At 43.1% G+C, this 13656-nt stretch overlaps 1 protein-coding gene across 8 annotated transcripts in view; it reads left to right on the plus strand.

The window, feature by feature from the left end:
• Window positions 1-1890: 1890 nt before the first annotated feature.
• Window positions 1891-13656, plus strand: part of r3hdm2 (R3H domain containing 2) — a 417793-nt gene continuing 406027 nt past the window's right edge. For 3 of the 8 annotated variants that reach the window (XM_087985519.1, XM_087985518.1, XM_087985523.1), the window contains exon 1: window positions 1892-2115. The gene's annotated coding sequence lies outside the window, so the exon portion shown is untranslated. Of the gene's footprint in view, window positions 2116-13656 lie in introns of all 8 variants that reach the window. The other 5 variants (XM_087985516.1, XM_087985522.1, XM_087985520.1 and 2 more) reach the window with 4 other exon arrangements.

Genomic DNA, 13656 nt, shown 5'->3' on the forward strand with positions numbered 1-13656 from the left:
GATGTGGAGGAGCCAGTGTTGGACTGGGGTGGTCAAAGTTAAAAAGCACACAACACCAGGTTATAATCCAACAGGTTTATTTGGAAGCACTAGCTTTTGGAGTGCTGCTCCTTCGTCAGGACAGGATCATAAAACACAGAATTTATAGCAAAAGATTACAGTGTCATACAACTGAAAGTGATATATTGAACAAACCGCTGTCTAGGCTAGACACCAATCTCTAGGTTTGTTTAATACATCCTTTCAGTTGCATGCTACTGTAATCTATGCTCATAATTTCAGTGTCTTATGGTCCTGCTCCTGATGTTACCAGATGAAGGAGCAGCACTCCGAAAGCTAGTGCTTCCAAATAAACCTATTTGACTATAACCTAGTGTTGTGCAATTTTTAACGGTGGTAGGTGCATTTATAGGTGCATTTCCCTGAGTGTTGCATAGGGATTTAAGCAAAACTGAAGTAAATGGGCATTGTGGGAAAACTCTGCTGTTTGGAGTCATACCTGGCACAGAAGACCATGATTGTGGTTATTGGAGATTAGTCATCTCAAGGCTAGGACATCTCTGCAGGGGTTGCTGTGGGTAGATGAAAAAAAAACTGTTCAGAGATGTTACATCTCTGGGGTAGGTGAGATTTGAACCTAGGCCTCCCAGTCCACAGTTAGGGAAACTACAGCTATCCCACAAGATTTCCCTTTTCATGGCCCTCTTATCATCATGGCCCCAACCATCCTTAGCTACTCCATCATTGTCCTTCCCTTGTAGTCATCAACAGGTCAGAAGTGGTGAAATTCACTGATGATTGTGCAATGTTCAGCACCATTTGCGACTCCTCAGATACTGAAGGAGTTCATATTCAAATGCAACAATATCTGGACAATAAAAACCGAAAGCCCTGTGGGATGCTGTAAATCAGACAAAAATAGAAATTATTAGAAAAGCTTAGCAGAGCTGAAAATGTGTTGCTGGAAAAGCGCAGCAGGTCAGGCAGCATCCAGGGAACAGGAGAATCGACGTTTCGGGCATAATCCCTTCTTCAGGAATGAGGAAATTGTCCTGAAGAAGGGATTATGCCCGAAACGTTGATTCTCCTGTTCCCTGGATGCTGCCTGACCTGCTGCGCTTTTCCAGCAACACATTTTCAGCTCTGATCTCCAGCATCTGCAGTCCTCACTTTCTCCCAGAAAAGCTTAGCAGGTCTGGCAGCAACTGTGGAGTGGAATCAGTTAATGTTCCAGGTCTGGTACCCCTTCCTCAGATCTGGACAACATCCAGGCTTGGGCTGACAAGTGGCAAATAATATTTGCACCACACAAATGCCAGGCAATGACCATCACCAATAGGAGACAACCTCCTCCCCTGCCCCCTTGACATTCCTGGGGATTCAACAACCACCCACAAAGTAAATGCATGTTCATGTCTGATGTGTGCACACAAGGGGACATTGATTGCAATTAAATTAATGAAATTAAATATCAAATGCTGTATAAAATTGGTGACTGAGTAAAAACTCGGCATTCAATGACGAAGGAATCAAATACTACTACCCTGAGTAAAAACTGTTGGTTTGTGGCAACGCCTGAGGTGAGTCAATCCATGCTATTGGATTACGGGAAGCCAAGGTGTACAAATGTTGCAATGAAGAATCATTGATTGACAGGACGGAACGGAATAAAATTGCGTTTGAAGCAACACACGAGCGTGAAACACCTGCCGCGCCTCCGCTCAATGTAAGGGGCGTCCTGGAGACTAGCGCCGGCTCTCAGGGGCTCTACGCACAAACCGGTGATGTCACAAGCACGGAGCACCTGTTGACGTCACTGAGTGGGCAGGAAAGCGTGACGTAGTACGCAGGCGCCGAAGCCGGCCAGATTATTTTCTTTCTTTTTCTCTTTTTATTTTTCCGCAGTTTGGTTTCTTTCTCATTCCCTTAGTTGTGTCCTTTTCCCTTCCCCTCCCTCCCTATCTTCCTTCCTTCATCACTTCTCGAAAACACAACCTTGGGTTGCTATTTTTTTGGAGGGGGGGGGGTGGGGGGGGGATCGGCAACGGACGGTTTGTGGTGCGAGCGCCGAGCGCGGAGTTTCTGAGGCGTCGGCCTGAAGCCCAGTGTGAGGCGGTGAGTGTGGGGTGCCAGAGGGTGGGAGGCCTTCAGTGGGCGGGGACACAGCAATGGGCACTGGGGGAGAAATGTTGAAACCATTGGGGGCATGTTCCTTACTGACCAGTCAAATGAAGTTTTAGTACGAAGTAGTTCCATGAGGTCCTGCTTGTTGGGCTCATGTTGTTAACGGCTTGCATTCCACATGGTTGTTCCATATTGGAAATAGGAATCATCAGTGTTCTTGAGAGGCAGCCTAAAGTAGAATTCTGCGTGTAATCCGCAAATGTCTGAGTACCAGGTTCTGTGATCTTGGCTTCAAATGAGGTGGGGATGCGATTAGAAATCTTCCCCAGGTGACGTTCTCAATGTGCAGTTAAGGCTGGTAGTTGCATGTGTAGGTGGCACATGTTTGTGCAGGCAATAAACTGGTCAGTGTTCTGGTCCGATTTTAGATCACTCCATCCAAGAAGGTTCGGGTTTCCTGTTTAAAGCCTGGGCTTAGAGTCATAGAGCTGTACAGCTTGGAAACAGACCATTCAGTCCAACTCATTCAAGTGGACTAGATTTCCTAAATTAATCTAGTCCCATTTGCCAGCATTTGGCCCATATCCCTGCAAACCTTCCTATTCATATACCCATCCAAATGCCTTTTAAATGTTGCAATTATACTAGCCTCTATATACACTCACCACCCTCTGCATGAAAATGTTGCCCCTTAAGTTCATTTTAAATCTTTCCCTTCTCAGCTTAAACCTATGCTGTCTAGTTCTGGACTTCCCTGTCCCAGAGAAGAGACCTTGTCTATTCACCCTATCCACGTCCTTAATTTTATAAACTTTTAAGGTCAGCCCTCAGCCTTTGACATTCTAGGGGAAATAGTCCCAATTTATTCAGCCTCTATAGCTCAAACCCTCCAACCCCAGCAACATCTTTGGATATCTTTTCTGAACCCTTTCAAGTTTAACACCCTTCCGAATGCAGGGAGACCAGAATTGCATGCAATATTCCAAAATTGGCCTAACCAGTTTCCTGTACAGCTGTCGCATGACCTCCCAACTCCTGTATTCAATGCTCTGATCAATAAAGGCAAGCATACCAAACACCACTTTGACAAAGGGTCAGTTAGACTCTAAACGTCAGCTCTTTTCTCTCCTTACAGATGCTGCCAGACCTGCTGAGATTTTCCAGCATTTTCTCTTTTGGACCACCTTCACTATCCTATCTACCTGTGACTCTACTTTCAAGGGACTAAGAACCTGCATTCCAAGGTCTTCAGCAACACTCCCCAGGATCTTACCATTAAGTGTATAAGTCCTGCCCTGATTTGCCTTTTCAAAATGCTGCACCTCACATTTGTCTAAACTAAACTCCGTCTGCCATTCCTTGACCCACCGGTTCATCTGATTAAGGTCCCATTGTATTCTGAGGTAACCTTAGCTGTCCATTACACCACCACTTTTGGTGTCATCTGCAAACTTACTAACCATACCTCCTGTGTTCACATCCAAATAATTTATATGAATATGACAAAAAGCAGTGGATGTACCACCAATCGCTGTGGCACATCACTGGTCACAAGCCTCCAGTCTGAAGAGCAATCCTCCACCACCACCCTCTGTCTTCCCCTTTGGGCCAGTTTTGTATCCAGATGTATAGTTCTCTCTGGATTCCTTGTGATCTAACCTTGCTAACCAGTCTACCATGTGGAACCTTGTCGAATGCTTTACTGAAATCCGTATAGGTCAAGTCCACTGCTCTGCCTTCATCAATCCACTTTGTTACTACTACAAAAAAGTCAATCAAGTTTGTGAGACATTATTTCCCCCACACAGCCATGTTGACTATCCCTAATCAGTCCTTGCCTTTCCAAATATATGTACATCCTGTCCCTCAGGATCTCCTCCCAGCAACTTGCCCACCGCTAATGTCAGGCTCACCGATCAAAAGTTCCCTGGCTTTTCCTTACCATCTTTCTTAAATAGTGGCACGATGTTAGCCAACCTCGTGTCTTCCAGCACCACCCCTGTGACTATCGATGATACAAGTATCATGGTAAGGATCCCAGCAATCACTTCCCTAGCTTCCCACAGAGTTCTAGGGTCCACCTAATCAGGTCCTGTGACTTATCCATCTTCATATGTTGTAAGATGTCCAGTACTACCACCTCTGATGTGGGCAGTTTTTTCAAGATGTCGCTATTTATTTCCTTATGTTCTATAATTTCCATATCCTTCTCCACAGTAAACTATGGAGCCTATGATCAAACTTCTCCTTTCTCAATTGTAGATAATCATTGATTAGCAACTCAATCTCACTGTATCACACCAGGTTAGCAGAAGATGAAATAATGTTCTTTGGTCTTTTTTGGTATTGCAGTTTTTATGACTCTGAATCCATGTATGTCCTTGCTGAAGAGACAAAAGAGACAATACCCTCTGACATTCAGTCATGTTACCATCACTGAATTCCCCCACTGACCATTGACCAGAAACTCAACTGGATTCCTCACATAAACACAGTGGCTACCAGAGTAAATCAAAGGTTAGGAATACCGTGACGAGTAACTCCACTCCCGAGTTCCCCAAGTTTATCCACCATTTACAGGGTACGTAAGAGGCTGGAAATTCTTTTCCCTGGGAGTATAGGAGGCTGAGGGGTGACCTTTTATAGAGGTTTATAAAATCATGAGGAGCACAGATAAGGTGAATGGCCAAAGTTGTTTCCCAAGGGTTGTGTAGTGATTAGAATAAGGGTTAGGTGGATCTCATTGAGATCCTTGATTGGGGTTTTTAACCGTAGCCATTAGGGAGCCTTGGCTGACATATATGAACAGTAGATTCAGGAGGTCTCCATAGGCTATGGGAATAAATGAAGACACAAAAAAAGGATAAAATAAGCAGGAGGTTCAAAGAGTTACCTCATTTCTCAGACTTGGTTCTGAACTTGCTGGTCAGAGCCTATGTACTGTGAATTTGTGACAGGCAATCAGATATTTCAGTAAGGGAATTGAAAACTAGAGGGCATAGGTTTAAGGTGAGAGGGGAAAGATTTAAAAGGAACTTGAGGGGCAGCTTTTTCACAGGTTGGTGGGTACATGGGCCGAGTTGCCAGCAGAAGTACTCAAGGCAGGTACAATTACAACATTTAAAAGACATTTGGAAGGTACGTGAATAGGAAAGGTTTAGAGGGATATGGGCTAAACACGCCCAAATGGGACGAATTTAGTTTAGGATATCTGGCCGCATGGATGAGTTGGGCTGAAAGGCCTGTTTCCTTGCTGTATGCTTAAAAGTCAGGAGTATGCTGGAATACACTCCACTTGCCTGGATGGGTGCAGCTCCAATAACACTCCAGAAACTTGACACCATCCAGGACAAAGCAGCCCGCTTGATTGGCACACATCTACAAGCATCCACTCCCTCCACCGCCATCAACACTAAGTAGCAGCAGTGTGTACCATTTACAAGATGCACTGCAGAAATTCACAAAAGCTCCTGAGCACCTTCCAAATGCATGACCACTTGCATCTCGAAGGACAAGTGCAACAGATACAAGGGGACACCATCCCCTGCAAGTTCCCCTCTAAGCCACACACAATCCTGACTTGGAGATGTATCGTTGTTACTTCACTGTCGCTGGGTCAAAACCCTGGAATTCCCTCCTTAACGACATTGTGGGTCAACCTACAGCACATGGACTGCAGCAGTTCAAGAATGCAGCTCACCCCCACCTTCTCAAAGACAAGAAGGGATGGGGGTCAATAAATACTGGCCTTGCCAGTGATTCCCATGAGTGAATTTAAAAAAAAAAAGCCAAATGACCAGTGATCATTCTTCAGAGTTCCATGCACACCAAAGGGCTTGAGGCATAGTTGTGTTCATTTTGTTCAAACGAACATGCATTTATGTCACATCTTTCATCTCCACAATGTTCTGAAGCTGTTGGTAGCTAATGAAATGGTTTTGAAGTACAGACATTGATGTAGTTTAGAAAAACACAGCAACTAATTTAATTACGAGAAGATCCTGCAACCACGCAAACATACAAATATAATTGTGTCTTTTGGCTCCTGAGCCTGCTCTACTTTTCAGTAAAATCATGACTGATCTGACTGTAGATTTAACTCCCGTCTGCTGCCCACTTGTTATACCTTTCATAGTCAAGAATCTGTCTACCTCTTCCTTTAAAGATATTCAATGACCTTACCTCCTTCACTGTCTGGGGAAGATAATTCTATAGACTCATGACACCAAGAACAAATTTTTCTTTGTCTCTGTCTTGTGTTTAAATAATACCCTCGTTCTCATTTCTCTCACAAAGAGAAACTTACTTCCAACACCACCCTGTCAAGTCCTCAAGGGATCAATAAGCTTACCCCTCCTATTTTCTAAACTCAAATTGTTATGGGTTCAAATGTCTAACCTTTCCTCATAAGGTCGCCCCTTCATCTTGGGTTTCAATAACATGAACCTACCCTGGGTTGCTTCTGGTGTAATGTCCTTTCTTAAATAAGGAACCTAGTACTGAATACAGTAATATAGATTTGGTCTCACCAACACCCTATATAACTGTAACAAAGTATTCTTATTTTTATGCATTCCTTGTGCAAGAAATGACAAAGTTAACTTTATTTCCACAATCACTTGCTATGCCTGCATACTAACTTTTCATGTACAGGACAAAGATCTGCAATCTCTCTCCATGTAAATAATATGCTGCTTTTCTATTCTTCATGCCAAAATGGACAAACTCATACATTCCTATGTTTTATTCTCTCTGCCAATTTCCTTGCCCACTTACTTAACCTACCTATATCCCTTTGTAGACTCCTTATGTGCTCTTCATAATTTACCTGTCCTTGTCATCAGCAAATTTGGTAACTATGTAGTCGGTTCCTTCATCCAGTCATTGATACAGATTGTAAATAGTAAGGCCTCAGCACTGATTCCTGTGCCCATCACTCATTACATTTTGCCACCCTGAAAATGACTGAGTTATATCAATCTGTTTTCCCGTTAGCTATCCAATCCTCAATCCATGCTATTATGTCACCTACCCCACCATGGACCTTTGCGTCACAATCTTTTGGCATATCTACAATGCATTTTGGAAATCCAGGTGCGCAGGTTCCCCTTTATCCACTTAATTATTATTTCCTCAAAGAACTCTGAATAAAATTTAATCAAACATGATTTCCTTTTTACGAAACTATGTTGACTTTGCCTGATTGCATTGAGATTTTCTAAGTATCTCATATCACCTCCTGCATTTTCCCAATTACAGTTGTGAAGTGGACTGCTTTAATTATTATAGTTTCTTACTTTTGTCTCTCTCCTTTCTTTAATAAAGGCATTACATTTACTGTTTTCAAATCTGATGGGACCTTTCTAGGATTGAGGGAATGTTGGAAAATTAAAATCAGTGCACCTACTCGCTCAGCAGCCTCTTGTTTTAAGATATTAGTATGAAGTTCATCAGGACCTGTCGACTTGTCAGCTATTAATCCTCAATTTTCGCAGTCCCCTTTCACTGGTGAATGTAATTTCTTACGTTCTTCACTCCTTTTCACCTCTTGTTTTACAGTTTCAGGGAAGCCGTTTGTATCCTGTAGAATAAAGATAAATGCAAAATATCTGTTCAATTCAACTGCTATTTCCCTCACTCTCACTCCTCACTCCCCCCTCTTTTGCTTGTGCACTCTCCTTTTCTCTGTTTGGAGGACAAATGTTCAATTTTTTTTTATTTTTCAAATACCAATATAGATTCATAGGTATATTTGATTTTTAAGCTAGTTTTCTCCCATTCTTCAGTGTGTCTTAATTTTCTCAGAATACCATGCTTTTCCTCTCAATTTGATGCAATCTATAGCTTTCTCTGTTAAGTACAGATGGAATGTCCTTCCGTCTTTGTGGAATTTTATCATTGAGTGTTCTGAAATATCACCTTAAATGTTTGCCAATACATTTCTCCTGATCTGTCCCTTAAAATAATTTGAGTTCAGTTTAGCGGTCTCTTTCTGTCTGTGTGTGTGTGTGTGTGTGTGCGTGTGTGTGCGCGCGTGCGTGTGTGCGTGCGCGTGTGTGTGTGTAGAGGTTTACATAATCATTAGGGGAATGGATTGGGTAAGTAGACAAAGTCTTTTCCATGAGGTAGGGGAGTCCAGAATTTGAGGGAATAGGTTTAGGGTGAGAGGGGTAAGATTTAAAGGGGACCTAAGGACAACTTTTTCATACAGAGGGTGGTGCGTGTATAGAATGAGCTGCCAGAGGAAGTGGTGGAGGCCGGTACAATACAACATTTAAAAGGCATCTGGATGGAAAAATGAATAGGAAGGGTTTAGAGGGATATGGGCCAAGTGCTGGCAAATGGGACTAGATTAATTTAGGATATCTGGTCAGCATGGACGAGGTGGACTGAAGGGTCTGTTTCCGTGCTGTACATCTCTATGACTCTATTTAAAAGTCTGAAAGACTCATCTTGGGTCCACTCTTCTTTCCTGCAAATTGAATGCAAAATTGTGTTATGTTCACTGCTCCCTATGGGCCCTTTTACTATGAGGTCCTTTAATCCTGCCTCGTTGCACATTACCAGATCTAAAGTAGCCTTCTCTCTCTGGTTGACTTTACACTGTTTCACTTTAAGAATCCATGCTAACAACACTTGATGAACTCCTCTTCCAGGTTACCTTTGCTAGTCTGATTTATCTAGTCATTATATATAGATAAAACTCAGCCACGATTATCAGTATGGGCAGTCTCCAAGTTGTGAATGGGTTCCGTTCTGGAGTATGTTCGTAAGCAGGTCTATACGCAGGTTGGAACGCAATGCAGGATGATATAAAAGAGTTATTCGTATGTATGATAAAGATGTGTCCGATCTTTAAGATTGCACTCCTGTATGAGATCACGTTCGCAAGATGGATGTTTGTAAATTCCCTGTATGCCTTTCTCGAGCCCAGTTACAGTTCCTTGTTTCCTCTATTTTACAGTTGGTGGGGAAGGGGGGGAAACAATAAACTCGTCACACAGATCACTTCTTCACCATTTCTTATGTTTACTTAAATTGATTCTACATTTTGATCGTAGTTCATCTCTCTCTATTGTACTGATGTCATACTTCATTTACCAAAGCAACCTCTCTTACCTTTTCATAGCTTTTTGTTTTCCCAACATGTCGTGTCATTGAATATGTGGGTCCCAGCTTTAGTTGTACTGTAGTCATCTTTGTGTCGTGGCGATCAGATCAAATGTATTTATTTCTATTTGAGCTGTCAATTTATCCATTTTGTTACAAATGCAACAAGCATTCAGGTGCAGGACCTTTAACACTGTCTTTTTACTGGTTTTGCAACCTCTAGCCTTATTTATATGTTCTGCACCATCCTGCCTTGATTTAATTATCATTTCCTTTATTGCAACCTTGCTCACTTGCTTAGTCCTCTCTTTCAGTTTATCATGCCATACGCTTACTTGAATCTTCCCTAGCCCTCAGCGATTTAGTTGAAAGCCCTCTAGACTGTTTACAACTCACCAGGACACTAGTCTCAGCACAGTTCAGATGAAGGTCATCCCATCAGTAAAGCCCCCATTTCCTCTGACTGTATGTACTTCCTTAGGTCCTGCCATTCAATGTATGCTTGTTAGTCCTCTCAAAATGCATTACTTCACAGTTTCCACTTGTTATTTTCTGACCAGCCTGTAATCTGTTGCCCTGTAATCTAAGTTTTCCTCTCTATTAACCATACAACTAATTTTTGTCATCCATGAACTTTGTGATAAAACCACATATACCTATGCTTAGGTCATTGATGTACAGTACACACAGCAAGTGATCCAGAATTGAACCTGGGTTACTACACTGGACACAGGCTTCCAATCACACAAACAATCTTCTGCTATTACCCTCTGCCTCTTGCCAAAAATGCCAATTTTCGATCCAATTTGCTGAATTGCCATGAATCCCAAGGACTGTTACCTTCTTCAGCAGAGGGTGACATCTTGTCAAAAGCCTTAACGAAGTCCAGGTAGACTACATCAACTGTACTCCCTCATCCACAAAACCTAGTCACCACCTCAAAGTTCAGTCAACTTTGTCACCCGTGATCTCCCCCAATAAGGCTATACTGATTGTCTTGAACTGTTCCTAATAGGTACTTGAATCAGAGGGCTAATTTTTGCTTTTGCCGGTACTGTTTCAATATATTTAGAGTGTGAGCGTTTGCCATTCTCAATTATCATCTCAAATGAGGGTGTCTAAATCCAAAATGGTTTTGATGCAGTCCATACTGATTGCCTTGGGCTTTTAGTGACTTTCCCACAGTTGTAAAGGGGCATCAGGAGATTTTGTCTTTCAAACATTCAGCTAAGAGCCAGTCAGGTTTCCAAGAGTTCCCCATCATAATTGTGTTGGTAGTAGCTGAGTCATTTGGGGAATCTACCATCTGATTGTTCTGGTCCCTTGGGTTAGATGATCTTCTGCAGTTGGAGAAGAACTTCCCATTTTTTCTCTTGGATCTTGGATCAACAATTACTGGCAACCACTCCCTTGATGCCAAATCAGCACCAGGATTGTCAAGAGCTTGAGTCAAAGTTACCAAGGCAAACTAACCAAACATACAAAACTCTGCATGCACTAGGCTTGCATCCTCAGCATATTAGTCACTCGTATCTTCAATGAGCGACAACTCTATTGGTTGAATCCAGTGAGCCAAATCGATAACAACAGAATTCCCAAAGACACGTTCAATAAAGAGCTTGCTATCTACGTGAACTGACAGCCACCACCCCCACCCCACGTGCGCACACACCTGCAATGGAACAATGTTTGAAAATGTGATTTCACTGACTAGATTCAGTGTCGTTGCATGGGAAGATTTGCAGCTGACTGGAGTGACGAAACCCTTATTTGGGAATGGTGGGACAAAAACAGAAATGTAGGATATAATCGGATGGCTGAAAAGAATGAACGAAGCTTGGTGAATGGAAACAATCAGGTGCAGAACTGATAGCGGCTAGTGTTGCAAAGACTTACTGGAGTAGTTGAAATTTATCAGTTGATTTTGTGTATTTTGTCATAGAAATACACAGCATGGAAACAGACCTCTTTTTGCTCCAACTCCTCCGTACCGACCAGGTATCCATGACCCATATCCTTTCCTATTCATATACCCATCCAGATGCCTTTTAAATGTTGCAATTGTACCATCTTCAGCTAAAACCAGCCATTTCATTGAACACTGAAAACATTGAGAGGTGATAACATCGTGGTATCGTTGCTGGACAAGTAATCCAGAGAAGTAGTTACTGTTTGGGAACCTGGGTTCAAATGGGATTGGAATTCCATAAAAACCTTTAATTAAAAGTCCAGTGACCATGCAACCATTGTTGAATGTTGTAAAAACCCATCCGGTTCACTGATGTCTTACCTGGTGTCGCCCACATGTTGTCATTTAACTGTCCTCTGGCTGATTAGGGATGGCCAAAAATTATGTATGTACACCTACTGCTATCCCTGCCTCTGTACAGTGACGCGGGTCTCCTATGAATCCGTTTTTAAAAAAAAAATGAACAGGATACCAATTAGAATCTGAAATGCAAATATTTCTCCTTCCACTTCTGACAAACTTGCCTATGGCCGGCATGTTGTTTAATTATTAGCTGAGTACGTTTGATCTTATCATAGTCATAGAGATGTATAGCATGGAAACAGACCCTTCGGTCCAACCCGTCCATGCCGACCAGATATCCCAACCCAACCTAGTCCCACCTGCCAGCACCCAGCCCATATCCCTCCAAACCCTTCCTATTCATATACCCATCCAAACGCCTCTTAAATGGTGCAATTGTACCAGCCTCCACCACATCCTCTGGCAGCACATTCCATACACGTACCACCCTCTGCGTGAAAAAGTTGCCCCGTAGGTCTCTCTTGTATCTTTCCCCTCTCACCCTAAACCTATGCCCTCGAGTTCTGGACTCTCCCACCCCAGGGAAAAGACTTTGTGCCCCTCATAATTTTGTAAACCTCTATAAGGTCACCCCTCAGCCTCTGACTCTCCAGGGAAAACAGCCCCAGCCTGTTCAGCCTCTCCCTATAGCACAGAACCTCCAACCCTGGCAACATAAAAGCACCGTTGTGCTACTGAGACTTTATAAAGCTCTGGTTAGGCCCCATTTGGAGTACTGTTTCCACTTTTGGTCCTCACACCTCAGGAAGGACATACTGGCACTGGAGCATCTCCAGCGGAGATTCACACGGATGATCCCTGGAATGGTAGGTCTAACATGTGAGGAACGGCTGAGGATCCTGGGATTGTATTCATTGGAGTTTAGAAGATTAAGGGGAGATTTAATAGAAACTTGCAAGATAATACATGGCTTGGAGAGGGCGGACGCTAGGAAATTGTTTCCGTTAGGCGAGGAGACTAGGACCCGTGGACACAGCCTTAGAATTTGAGGGGGAAAATTCAGATCAGAAATGCGGAGACATTTCTTCAGCCAGAGAGTGGTGGGCCTGTGGAATTCATTGCCGCAGAGTGCAGTGGAGGCTGGGACGCTAAATGTCTTCAAGGCAGAGATTGATAAATTCTTGATGTCACAAGGAATTAAGGGCTACAGGGAGAATGCGGGTAAGTGGAGTTGAAATGCCCATCAGCCATGATTGAATGGCGGAGTGGACTCGATGGGCCGAACGGCCTTATTTCCACTCCTAAGTCTTATGGTCTAACATCCTTGTAAATCTTTTCTGAACCCTTTCAAGTTTCACAACATCTTTCCGATAGGAAGGAGATCAGAATTGCACGCAATATTCCAACAGTGGACTAACCGATGTCCTGTACAGCCGCAACATGACCTCCCAACTCCTGTACTCAATACTCTGACCAATAAAGGAAAGCATGCCAAACGCCTTCTTCAATATCCTACCTACCTGCGACTCTACTTTCAAGGAGGTATGAACCTGCACTCCAAGGTCTCTTTGTTCAGCAACACTTCCTAGGACCTTTACCATTAAGTGTATAAGTCCTGCTAAGATTTGCTTTCCCAAAATGCAGCACCTCGCATTTAGCTGAATTAAACTCCATCTGCCACTTCTCAGCCCATTGGCCCATCTGGTCCAAATCCTGTTGTGATCTGAGGTAACCCTCTTCGCTGTCCACTACATCCCCAATTTTGGTGTCATCTGCAAACTTACTAACTGTACCTCTTATGCTCGCATCCAAATCATTTATGTAAATGACAAAAAGTAGAGGGCCCAGCACCGATCTTTGTGGCACTCCACTGGTCACAGGCCTCCAGTCTGAAAAACAACCCTCCACCACCACCCTCTGTCTTCTACCTTTGAGCCAGTTCTGTATCCAAATGGCACGTTTTCCCTGTATTTCATGAGATCTAACCTTGCTAATCAGTCTCCCATGGGGAACCTTGTTGAACGCCTTACTGAAGTCCATATAGATTACATCTAGTGCTCTGCCCTCATCCATCTTCTTTGTTATTTCTTCAAAAAACTCAATCAAGTTTGTGAGACATGATTTCCCACGCACAAAGCCATGTTGACTAT

This window comes from Chiloscyllium plagiosum, unplaced genomic scaffold (genome assembly GCF_037043375.1).
Source record: "Chiloscyllium plagiosum isolate Xiang-an unplaced genomic scaffold, Cpla_swu_hap1 HiC_scaffold_53X, whole genome shotgun sequence".
NCBI classification, from domain to species: Eukaryota; Metazoa; Chordata; class Chondrichthyes; order Orectolobiformes; family Hemiscylliidae; genus Chiloscyllium; species Chiloscyllium plagiosum.